Here is a 13,584-nt window from a genome sequence, read left to right as displayed (position 1 = left end):
AATAGATCTAAACCCCAACAAGGATCTGCTGCAAAGTAGTAACATTTACACTACATCTTTCAATTTACCACCACCAGGTGTGGCACGTACATTAATCAGGAATCCTAGTGAGTTTGCATTTTGCACCTCATGGGATGCCACAGGAAACCCAAAAGCTTATACATTTTCCAAAGTGATATGTTTTGTATCTCCAGGATACACCTTTTTAGTTCACCTAAAACGTCATTCTATGCCCCAATCCCTGCAGAGAGAAACCTGAGCTCTTAACAACTAGTAACTCGGACATTATGTAACAGATAAGCTACCCCGATTACATGGCCTTCCTAAAAGAAAAGGTCAATGGCCGAGTTTCTTTATGAGGGTTGAGAACTCTGAGGAGACTTTGCAAAATACTCATAATAGACAGTAAGGGTTACTTTATTCCTTATAATACATGGCCCTACTATCATTGCCCCAATCCTCTTAAATCCATATTCTTCTATTCCTTCTGATTAACGGCCCTCTGGCTGCAGACACAGATCAAATGCAGAATTTGTACTGTGAAAATAAACACTCCAATATGCAGCCTGTGATTTATTTCATACTTGCGTTTTAAGCATTTTAAAAAGTCACTCTCAATGCTAGTTTTGTGGTTTACAATCAGTGTGACTATTGCATGCAAGTGGCTGCTGTGTTTTTAAAATATTGATCTTGGTGTCAAACATGCTAACAGAATGACAAAACCTAAGCGAAGAAAGTGTATAGGCAGGAGCTAGAAAAGAGTCATTCACTTGATTACATCTGGATCTGGCAGTGGGACATCACAAACTCAACTGTAATAAGTAATGAGAGTAGAGTAGTGATGTCACTTCTTTACTAAAACAATATCGGTTGTTTAGGAAGTATTGAAAACTTCTAGGTATTATCTTGCACACAACTAATACTGATAAAACTGCTACTAATATTATGAAGGCGCCAGATGTACTAAAACTGGATTAGCAAAAAGTGGTTGCAAATCGTGCACCTGCGGTTTGTGAATCCAATGAGATTTTGTGAACCAACCTATGTACTAGGTCAATTCAGAAAATCACCATTTGCAGTGGGTCCTAATCAGACATCCTGCATGAATATTAACGCGTTAAGTCGCACTACAGTGCTTCCCCCGATTGGAACCCATCACAGGGATGATTGCCTCCTGGGGTCAGCAGACAACCATGGCTGGTCACTTTTAAATTAACTTTAAAAAAATTTATAAATACAGGCAGTTTTTCCTTATGGGAAACAGGGAACTTAGCTTCAAGGAAAATGTAAAGAAAAGTATTGAATTTATTTTTTAAGTATGAGTTTTCAGTGGTCGCCTCGGACACGGCCTACTCGCTGACATTTTTTTTAATTTACTTATTTTTTTTAACATTCACAAAAAGGCCTCATTTCACTATGAATAATAATACCAACCAGGATTCCAATTAGTTGACACTGTAAACACACAGACAAATAACGGAAGTGGTTGCATAAAGCACTGCATTTCTCACAGATTACTTTACATAGCATTTATTTTTCTACTCAAGTGTGTGAATTCCTTTTATATCCAGTCACCTGTACGTGAAAGGCCAACAATTGCCTCTGTTGCAGCCGTCATGGGCTAAATACACTTCAACAAGCCAGTGTAATACCACTACAGAATCTTACTGGAAAGCATGAGGCTAAACTACTCTAGTGAGAGATAAAAAAACAATAATTACCTCGAGAGACAGATAAATGTGTTGTAACCTCACAGTTGAGTTTATTTGCTTTATTGTATTGTAATTCCAAATCCTATCACTAGATGGCGGACTGGCCACGTCGCCTTCATGTTGTGAAATCAATCGACGCACACGCTCGGTGAAACACTCCAGATGGTGCACACCGGAAACGACGGGATCAGTTGTTAAGGACTCCACGCAGTAATGCTTACGGAGGAAATTAAAAGGCGTCGCTATTGGCACGCTTCCATGATTTGTTCTTTCAGTGCACAGCATTGGAAAGACTTCTTGGGACATTGCCAGTGCTTGTTTCATGGTTTACGACTTTTGGGAGGGGGCGGGGCATCATGGGTTCTCTAAGGTAGATGCAATATTAGTGGGGTGGGCAGCACTGATCATTTTTTTTTTAATTCATTGGAATAAGAGCCTTGGCAGACGACCTGGAATAGTGAAAATGTTGGTTTTTGAGAGGTCAGAGGCAGGAGGAAGCACAGTGCGAGCAGTGCTTTCAATGGGGGGGGGGGGGGGAGTGCAGGTGCTCATTTAGATGTGGCGAGTGGGCGGGGCTTGGGGCGGGGCTTAGGGGAAGACATGCTTCTTGACTTATATACTACTTGCAGCACATACCAAAACACATTAGAAATGTCTTTCAATAAACAAAGAAGGTGTGTTTACTCATTACACTACGAAAGCCAAACGTGGTGATATTTTCGCATTGCTCTTGTTTTGTAATATTTGCAACATCACTCCTGTTAATTGCTGTTGCTTGGCACAATACCATATATTCGAACGACACAGAAAGAAACAAGCAGACGTGCATTCACAAGCATTCCACACATCTCCTTTAACCCCTTGCATGCTGCCGCGATTCTGCGCCTGTGCGGCAAAATCGTGAGTGCGCCGTAGTGCATGACTGATGGGGGCCGTCATCAGCATGCAAGGGGTTAATATACCTTCAAAGAGTGGGTCTATTCTCTCCCACTGTCTCTCGTATTCCTCTCACACAAAAACAATCACAGGCAAGCAGACTAACAATCGCCACTTACACAAAAGAATCACGTGGGATTAAAGCCATTTGAACCTGGTTACCTCCCGCGGCTTTCTGAATAGCACTGTCACCCGGCTGCCTCGATTTCTGTGTTTGCAATACAGCATGATGGTGAACACCCAGACGGTATGCAGAGGCGCCCAAGCTGAATAGTTCAGCGGGGTCTCGGCTTAGGTCTACATAAGTACCTTGGCTGTCAGAGACAGGCCGCCAGCACCAGGGCTTCATGAGTACCGGTACTCTCCTCGGCAGTAGAGAAGTGCCGGTACTCGGAGTGGTAAAACGAAGAAGTGTCGGTACTCAGTACCGGTGAGTTCCGGCTCATTTAAAGCACTGAGTGTTAGAGATCTTTGATGGCATGTGCAGAGTACTCATAAACACATATACTTTGTTTAATATAGCGCTTTAGACTACAGTTCTGCTGTTTCTAAGTGCAGTAAGTAAGATGTTTTTACTGTCCAATTTAACCCCTTGTATGCTTGTGACGGAACCGTTCCGTCACAAGCCTTGGGTGTGCTGTGCTTGTGCCGGAACGGTTCCGTCACGGCCCGCTCGCCGCGCCTGCGCAGCGCAAATTTCGCGCCTGCGCTGAGCATTCTATTGGGCAGGCGGGGCCGTGACGGAACCGTTCCGTCACAAGCACAGCGCGCCCGAGGCTCGTGACGGAGCGGTTCCGTCACGGGCGCGCCGTGCGGCCGCCCCGACCCCTTAGCACTGCGGCGGAATAGCCGCCGCAGTGAAGGGGTTAAGGACAAAGGAATTCAAACTTGTGGTGACAAATGAGAAATTGCCCAAGGTTACATATTCCCTTAAGAAACGAAGGTGTGAGGAGGTTAGGTGTTTAAGTAGGTAGGTTTTCGGGTCTGGGATGAATTATAGGGGAGCAACAAAGGAATGGAATGGAGTCCTAAGTTCACCTCGAAAAGCATCTTGGCGCTATGACAACCAGACGGTTGACAAAGTGGAGAAGTGTGGCTCACTGGTTAGAAGCGGCAGACCCTGAAGCGGAGGTCGGCCCGGGACCAGGGTTCAATTCCCGACGCGGCAGGGTCTTGGGTCAATGTCCGCGGACTTGATAATTCTCGCTTAGGTGCCTACTCAAACCATGGGTCCCACTCTGCAACTCTGGGCAACAGCTTGCTTAATCTCCACAACGGCCCCAGCAATGCCGGGGATGCCTGGCTTCACCATGGGGTGCCCTCTCACATGGAAAGCCAGGACGGGTTCCCCAGCGGTATACAGCGCCAGGACGCCACGTAACGAGGTAACAGTGCGCTTTACAAGTATACATACATTACATTACATTACATTACATTAAACTGCAAACCTTACTAGCCGATTAGCAGGATAAAATGTGTGTCGAGAGTCCTTCATAAATTACTTTTTCTTCGGGACCTACTTGGCCCTGGACTAAGAAATCCCAGAGTAGGGAGGAGATAGTGTTGAGCTGTGGCCACGACGTTTGAAAGACAAGGGAGCGCGCGCTCTGGAGGGAGGTCTTTGTAGGCCAAAAGAAGGGACGTGAGTAGACGAACGTAATGCAGATTTATAACATGAAATAAAGAGTGATGGGGTCCAAAGTAATTGGCCTGGGGCTTAAACAACCGTTGACAAGGCGATGAAGCAAAGATGAGAACAAAGCACGACTTCTAGAAACTGCAAGATCATGCCACCGGTTTGGGTTGGCATTCCCTCATGATGGGCAGTGCCCAACACTTGGGCAGGTGTGGGCTGTGGCAAAGAGAACCACTTCAAATCCTTCTGCTGAGCACAAACAAAGTTCCAACCTTCTGACTACAGTAGACGCAAAGACAAGACAAGTAGTGAGAACGGACGCAATCAAAAATCAAGCAACAGATCCCGCCATCACCTGCGGACTGTCCTCACAGCACCCAGAAACCTGCCGCCCACCTCGCCCTCCTCTCAATCCACCACATCAGCCAGTGATGGCGAGGAAGATGGATACCTCATGATGACGTCGACACGCAGATCTGGGGCCCAGCGACCCACTGTCGCCCTCACTGTTGGGCCACACCATGAACTTCATCATCAACAGTGATGCCTCTGTAAATGTTGTCAGTAGGTGAGACATAGCTACCATCCAAGACTGCGCCCAGCTGAGACTCTCAAGAGAATCTATGTCTGGGTAAAAGACACTCCAATACACTGCATGGGAAAGTTCACGGCATCTCTGGGGGGCATGGTGAAGCACCTCGCCACCTTCTACATTGCAGACTGCCGAGTTTCTGTCCCTAGGTACTGCTGGAGGTCTAGGTCTCGTGCATGTACACTCAGAAAGTGAGATTATCCACCAGAAACGCCTGCCGAAAGTCACCAGCAATTGCATGGTTGTTCACCTGGATCTGAAAGGACAGTTCATACTTTTCATAATTGACAGTGGGGCGTCAATCAACGTGATGCCATTCGACCATTTCACCGTACTGGACTCGGTCCGAAATTCTCACACTCGGCCATCAAGGTCCACACGTGGGCTGTTTCCAAGCCTCTTCACAGTCATGGCTCCTTCAATGCAACCATAACACCTGGCATGAACTCCATCATGGTTTCTATTCAGGTGCTGCAAGGTAAGGCATCGGGTGTCTGCCTCCTCAGTTTCACCACAGCAGCTGCAATGGGTCTCATCTCCATCAACTTCCACCTCAAGACAGACCCTAACATCGTTCATTGATTTCCAGCTCTTTTCAGTGGCCTCAAACTAAAAGATGCCCTTGTCTGCCTTCAGATCCATGAGAGTGCTTGCCCAGTGGCACAGAGGCATAGGAGAAGTGTGTTTTGTAGAAAGAAAAATCAATAATCTTCTCAGCCTTGACATGTTTGAACCATCCCTTGGGTGTCTCCCATCGTTGTTGTCCCTAAAAAGGACAGGCGAGGGGATGTCTGCAATGTGTTGATAGGCACCAGCCAAACAAAGCAATAGAACGAGAAAGACATTCATGTCAACACATTGCAGACATGATCACCCAACTTAATGGGGCGATGCGCTTCTCCAAACTTGATCTCAACACAGGCTACCATCAGATCGAACTGGAGGAACCGTGCCTCTATATTACAACGTTTGCCACTCACCTGGGCCTCTTCTGTTATAAGAGATTGAATTTTGGTAGCTTGTCAGCTGCGGAAATCTTTCAAGAGGTCATTCGCCGGGCCATTTCAACCTGTACCTACCATGTATAACTACAGAGACGACATCCTTGTTTTTGGGGCCACCCACAAAGCGCATGATGCAGCGTTGAACAAGGTCCGTCATCTGCTCTGTGAAGCGGGTCTTAACCTTAACACCGACAAATGCATTTTCCACAGGACCGAATTGAAATTCTTCAGGCACCTATTCTCAGAGGAGGGTATGACGCCTCACCTGGAGAAGGCTTCCGCTCTCTCTTTTGCCAGCCCACTGTGTGACGTTCTCATGCATCACTCCTTTTCAGGCATGGCATCTATTGTGACAGGTATGTATGAAACAATGCCACCATCAGTGCCCCATTTAGTCACCTCACAAAGCAGAAGGGGATCTTCTGATGGTCCCCTGACGGCGAACAGTTTTCAACAAATAAAGCCTGCCCTCGCCAAGGCCACTGTCATGGTTTACTTTGAGGCCAAACTGTCCACGGAAGTGACTGCCGAATGCAAGTCCAGTGGGTCTCAGTGGCATCTTGGCACAACATTCTGTAAACTTGGAGGCCCAGTGTTACGTTGTCACCTATGCCAACAGAAGTCTCTTCGATACTGAGAAGGCCTACTCTCAACCTCAGAAGGAGAGTCTCACAGTAGTGTGGGCCCGTGAACATTTCAATGCTTTCTTATACAGCAAACGGTTCACCATCATAACACACCACCAGGCTCTTCAAATCATCTCTAGGAACCACAAAGGCAAAATGCCTCCCAGGATTGAACGGTGGGAAATACGCCTCCAGGAGTAGAACTACATCATCGTCCACAAACCAGGCAAGCAGCACAATCCAACTGACTATTCTTTCACACAGCCACTGCACTCAATAAAATAGCACTTGTCCATTGCAGAGGAATACCTCCATTTCATAGTCAGCACAAGCTTTCCCCCTGCACTCTTGATTCCTCAAATAGGTGAGTCAACAAGGACAACAACAATCTAGCCCTTGTTATGCATCTCAATGAAAAACACAGGCGGACACATAGCAAAGAGAAGAGTGGTGACTCAGAAGAGATCAAGACATTATACAATGTCAGGGATAAGCTGGCAGCCACACAAGAGGGACTTGTCCTAAGAGGATCACGAAACGTGATCCCAAAGAAACTCAAAACAAGCCATTGGCCTAGCACATGAAGGATACCGAGGGATAGTTGCCACCAAAAGGACACTACGAGACAGACTATTGTTCCCTGCTTTAGATTCCATGGTAGAGACAGAGCTGCGAAAATTCCACCTGTGCATCTGCCTATCGCCAGCCACACAACCACTGCCTCTGGAGTTGTCAGAAATACCAGAAAGTGTGTGGGGGAGGATAGCAGTCAACTTCTTCAGCCCACTTGAGTCTGGCAAATATCTTCTAGTGGTAGTAGACGAACACTCCCGGTTACCACTTGTCAAAATGGTCTCATCCACTGGAGCTGCCAAAGTAATCAGGATCCTGGATGACATCTTTGCAACATGGGGTATCCCAAAGCCCTGAAGTCTGACAATGGGCAGCCATTCGCCAGTGGTGACTACAAGGAATTCCTGATTTGCCTAGGCATGGAGCATCAATGGATAACTCCACAATGGCCGCACGCCAATGGGACAGTAGAACGATTCATGAGGATTCCCAGACTGACTGTGCAGAGAGCTGCAGAAGAAGAACTTGCGCGTGAGAAAGCCCTTAGTCAAGTTGTGCGAGTTTGTCGTATCACCACGCACTGGAGAGAATTCTACCACGCTCATGCTTGGCAGATCTATTTGCACCAAACTGTCACAATGGTCTCATGAACGTCACATGAGCCCTGACACAGTCAAGGCCACTGACCGGCAAAAGAAAGGGAAAATTAAAGTGCATGCTGATGCCAAGGGCGAGTGCAGGAAGCCCTCCCTGAAATAGGCGATTGGGTAGGAGTCAAGCAGAGACAACAGAAGAAAACGGACACCAAGTCGCTTCAAGTCACAGCACTCAAGTGGGCATGGTCATAGCGTCTTGCCCCGATAAGTCCATCACCTGGAATGCATCACGCTATAAGGTCACAAACCCCACTCAGGACAATGACAACAGTCAGCAACAACACAGAGTTCTGAGGCATTGGGAGATGCCTCGTCTAATCCGATGGGTAACAAACTAACTACTCCAGTGATTCCCACTTGGTCAGGCAGCGATGTGACCAGGCCTCGACGGCTTATTGAAGACTTCTGAACTCAGTAAGAACAATGGGGTCCACATTTAAAAGGAGGAGGTGTAATGCCAGGCTCTCTAGAACCCTGTGATTGTCCCTGACCAAAGCTGTGATGATAGAGCCAGCCAGAGTTAGGAGGAGAAAGTGAGAAGTTCTGGGAAGGAAGAAAAAAAGTAAGTTGCTGCGCGGCAGGGATTCGAGCATGTTGCTGCCCCACGCGCGTGCTTAATAAATACGTTTCAACCAGCTCCCAGTGTTGTCTCGTTCCTGTGTTCCCGATATGACCGATAGTATTTGGGAATAGTTGGGGTCGGCATTTTTTTTTTTACAGCAATGGAGAGACAACGGTGGATTTTTAAATATTGTGGGTTGGAACTAATAGGATGGAGTAGTATAAGAGGTTGCTTAACCTTAAAGTGAACAAGCACTGTCAAAGCCAATAAGCCTGGGTTTAATGTGCCATTACACACATGTACCATTAAAGCCAGGACTACTGGCTTTGCCAATGCTTGTTTTAATTATTTTTTCCTTTACCCTTCCATGGGATGCATAAATACCATGGTGAAATCTAACCTTTTCTATTCAAAAGCGACTTTCTGGGTTTGAAGCTGCAGGCGTGCGAAAAAATGGTGGTGTGCAAATGGCAACACCCGAGTGACCCTAGTATGTTACTGGTCCTGCCGATACATCCGTAACAGATTTGACCACACCTGGCGTTGCAAGAGTGGTGCCGTGCATTCGACAACGTCGCGCGCACTGGGGATGCGCATGTTGCTGCATCTGTTCCCCCAGACTTGTGTCAACATGAAGCAACTCTAATGCACGATTCATTTCCAGTGTCTGAGACTCTGCGTCCAAAACATTTTAATGCACAGGCATCCATTAGTAAAATAACATTCTGAAATGCATATAATTGAAAAGAGATGAGTATTTTTGAGTGCACTTGTGTGCGAACTAATGAACACCTGCAATGAACGTGGAACTACCTACTCCTCTCCTGCACTGAGAACAACAGAAGCAGGTTTTTTTTGTTGCTATGGTAATCTCGTGAAAAGTTGGGCAGGTCATATCAATGTCAAGAAACCTAATAGGCTGCCATTTTAATGTCAGAACTGCTAGAGCCCTGACACATGTATTAAAAAATACCTACTACAGTCAAAAGGAAATAAACAAGAAGACTGCTTGGAAGCATACACGATTGATTGCAACAAAAAGTGTGAGATTGGTTGTACTTTTTAACCGCATGCGCGCTAGCGGTTTTCCCGCTGCGCGCTGCGATTTAAAAAAAACCGCGTTACGTGACGAGCTCAGCTCGTCATCCGCGTAGCGCAGGTTACGCCCATGATGAACTGAGCTCGTCATCCGCCCCGAAGGGGTTAAATCTAAAAAAGGGAAAACTTTGGCAGACAGCAGCTCCGTAATCAAGTAAGACCTAAAAATATGGAAGCTTAATAGTCTATGACTGAATGGGCCCAATAATGATGGGTTTTCCGACGGAAATATGGCGGAGCGAGAAAAAGGCCAGCTGAGGAACTTGGACAAGGGTGTAGAGAAGGAAAGCACGAGTGGACAAGATTATGTGAATTTGAGGAGAAGGAAAATTATGAGGCAGGTTGGCATGGGAGAGTTGAGGAGGGAAAGAGATATTGAAGAGGAAATTAAACAGTTCTAAAACCTTGTCACCTTTATATAACCCTGCCCAAAATGACTATGCTAAGACCTGGCAGCATTGCAGGTGTCACTGTTCTAATTAATGGAGGTGGACCTGAGGAGTGGAGCAAGATACGATTCGATTTCTAACCGAAAAGGAGATTGGGCGCGTCAGGTGATGGCCGACTCAGAGGGCTCAGTGGACGCTGGAAAATCAGATAATGTGCTGGACAGGAGGATGACGTCGAGAGGGTTACCTTGAGTGCACGTGGACGAATGATGAGTGCTGATTGGAGCTGGATCAGAAAGACGTTCTAAGTATGTTGGTGTTCGTGCAGGTGGAAATGACAGTACATAATTGTGGATGTATATTCAAAAGCATGATTCACACCTATTAAAATCTATGATGTGCTGGAAGAAAGTTGACTGATGTACTCAAGGGAGGAATCTCTTTCACCTCTTAAGCCTAAACTGTGATTCTTAACCTGTGGTCCATGGACACTTCAGAGGTCTGCAACTCCTACTTAGGGAGTCCACAACTGTTTAGAAAATTAAATATTAAGAATAATAAAGTATATATATGTATATATATATATATATATATGTATATATATATATATAAAGTATATATATATATATATATATGTATAAATATATATATATATATATATATATATATATATATATATATATATATATATATATATATATATATATATATATATATATATATATATATATATATATATATATATATATATATATATATATATCTCGGGGAATTAACTTTCCCCATTGATTTCTATTGAAGCCGAGACAATTTCAAGCAGGAGACAAGCTAAAAGAAATCATGTTTTTGCTAAAAACATTGGGAGTCTCCCACAAGATTAGGGGCTATTAGCATGTATGACTAATGTTCCTTTTATTATAGATTTTGTAATTGGTTCTTTGATGCATATTTTGCTGGTGGCTAGCTTATTTGTGAAAAATATCACAAATAAATAAAAATAAATTAAATAAACCGACGGGGCTTTGTTCTATTGCAGCTTCTTTGGCAATGCATTCATTACTCCCATTCCGGATACAATTCTAGGGTCCACAGCAGCGTAGGATTGGGACAGAAATTAGGCCTGGGCACCAAAATAAAAGTGGCCCCCATTAATGAATCAGAAATAAGGCCGTATTTGGAAATCGTAACAATTTTGTTCTTGTAAAGTCACACTCGCTGTATAGCTGTTTTGTAAGGTATGGGAGCCTGCGCGGATCTGAGCTTGCTGCAGGCAATATTGGTTTTAATTTTGGGGAAAAACAACAGTAAAAACTGGCCCAGCAAATCATAAAACCGGCCCACAAACAGCCAACAATCAGTCCACACACTGCCTTTTCAGACCAGCCTGTCGGGCACTGCCCGATTGCCCTGAGACGGCCAGTCCGACCCTGGCCCATAGACATGCCAACACACGCGTTGCCACCACAGGTCATACAATAGCAGCTCTCGTCACACAATCGTCCACTGAGGAGCTGTTATCACAAAGTGCCGCAAAGTGAGCTGGAAACCCCTTTCATAGCAGGTTTCTACCTTGTGTGTGGAGGCTCTCAGCAGACAACATCCATCCGTGGTTTTACAACCACCCTAATACAGCGGCAGCAGGCTAAGAAGCCTTTGTTTATGTGGGAGGGTGAGCTGGAGTAGTAGCAAGCTCTAAACTCTGTCCCATCCTTGCTCAGTTGACAATGGACTGAAAGACCCACCTCCCCATACTACAGCCACCGCCCATTCAAGACACAGCCCATCTCACACAATAAAATTATATTTAACCCCTCCCATGCTCGTGACTGAACCGTTCCGTCACGAGCCTTGGGTGGGCTGTGCTGGTGACGGACCGGTTCCGTCACGGCCCGCTCGCCGCGCCTGCGCGGCGCGAATTCCGCGCCTGCGCTGAGCGTTCTATTAGGCGGGCGGGGCCGTGACGGAACCGTTCCGTCATAAGCACAGCGCACCCGAGGCTCGTGACGGAACGGTTCCGTCACGAGCACGGGAGCGCCACGCGGCCCCGCCTCCCCCTTAGCGCTGCGGCGGAATAGCCGCCGCAGCGAAGGGGTTAAAGTTTGCAAGCACATGCCGGAGGAAAACAACCTTTACGTGGCTTATAGTGACCAGATTTTTATATAAAAAAAACAGGAGATTGCAAAAACGTAGAGGTAGGACTACAATTCTGCATCCTTTTTGGGACACAAAATGGTCTGCCTGAGAGCAATCACTAACATAGAAAACACATGACAAAAAGGCACTACATGGAATCAAAAACAACTCTTATCCACAATACTATCAGAATGAACACATTATTTTCAGTTAGGGACTGCCATACTGTTATGCACTGGAACTCAAAGACAATATCCTGTGGGTCTGGGGCCTCAGTTCTCTCCTCCAAGGCTCAGATTCCCCTCCCCCTTCCATATACACAATCCCAAAATCCTCTCCCAGGAACAGCTGCACTACTCAAGCAGTGCTCCACTGCTTCCTAAGGCTGTGGTCTACCCCCCCCCCCCCAAACTATTAAGAAACGTTTCATATTCTGGCTTTATTTGTTTTAGGCTGTGCTGCTTGAGTTCCTCCCTCCTGTAGAGCATACCCTATTTATTGTATTCTTCCACCACTGCTCGATTTCTGTAAACAAACCTTTAAATCTTGTTCTAATCTTGTCAAATGTGCTCAGCATTCAAAGACAGAGGTCAAATGTCAGGCTCAGTCTTCCAGGAAGCATGCTGTTTTTCTTTCTCTGACTTCCAAGTGTGGGATTATGTGACAATCATGCTGTGTAATGGGGGTGTGCTGGAGGAAGGCTGTACAAGGTTATTTTTAGGTCGAGCCTCGCCGGCGCATACCCTGCTCTGGGAGGCATGCTGTATTGAGGGTAGGCATAGAAGCTCCGCCCATCTTTTCATTCGACTCTTGTTACTGTCCTTGCAAAAGCTTTACCTTTGTAAATAGGCTTACTAGTCCCTCCTTGGTACCGCCTTGTCAGCATTTGTAACCTCCCATAACAAATGGACTTTTCACTTGTGTCAGTACACGGTATGCTTTATTAGTCGGTGAGCACTATTTTCTTTAATGATGTTCCACTATTCCACCCACGACATTGCAGCACACCGCACGCTTTTAGTAATGCATTTATTTAAATTACAACGTGGTCCAATTTAACGATAGCGGCTGCGCCTATTCACAATTCACTACTTGAGACAGGGTTTAAAAAAAAAAAGATATATCAGCGGCCGTGGATCTCCTGCAACATAATACATTTTTCGTAGCTGGTATTTACCTCAGTGTTATTTTAATTTGTATATTGCCATGTAAAATCCCGCATGTCTACAGTTTTCCTCAAATGTTCATTTTTCATAGTTTATGTTCCCAGAAGACTTTAAATTAAAAGAACGTTTGTACACTTAAAGATGGTCGACATGTTTAAGAAGCGATTTCAGTTGCTCGCCTTTTCTGCCGACGTGTTTTTCGCTTTTCTGTGTTGATCACTGCACAGCGAGTCTGGAGCTGTGATCCGTAAAGGTGGAGGGAAAACAACCGATGTGTGCTTGAGGCGGATAGTCACTTCTACCTCCACCTTCAGTCTGCCCAGAATTGTAATGAGTCGAACCTGCATCGTGCACTGGGAATGGAAGCTGGATCTGGGCAGCTAATCATCGGCGTGCACCCAGTGAGGTTTCGGAAGAGTGGATGGCTTAACCCAAAGAACGTATTCTCTATGGGACAGCCGTCCGCAGCATCCCAGCTCTTTTAGGCATTGCCCATTCCAT

At 45.7% G+C, this 13,584-nt stretch overlaps 1 protein-coding gene across 1 annotated transcript in view; it reads right to left on the bottom strand.

Moving 5' to 3' along the window:
- The window catches only part of LRRC24 (leucine rich repeat containing 24), a 173,754-nt gene that overhangs the window by 8,457 nt on the left and 151,713 nt on the right, over window positions 1–13,584 (bottom strand). The window lies entirely within an intron of this gene.

This window comes from Lissotriton helveticus, chromosome 4_1, assembly GCF_964261635.1.
Source record: "Lissotriton helveticus chromosome 4_1, aLisHel1.1, whole genome shotgun sequence".
Taxonomy (NCBI): Eukaryota; Metazoa; Chordata; class Amphibia; order Caudata; family Salamandridae; genus Lissotriton; species Lissotriton helveticus.
This window is presented reverse-complemented; position numbering and strand designations above follow the sequence as displayed.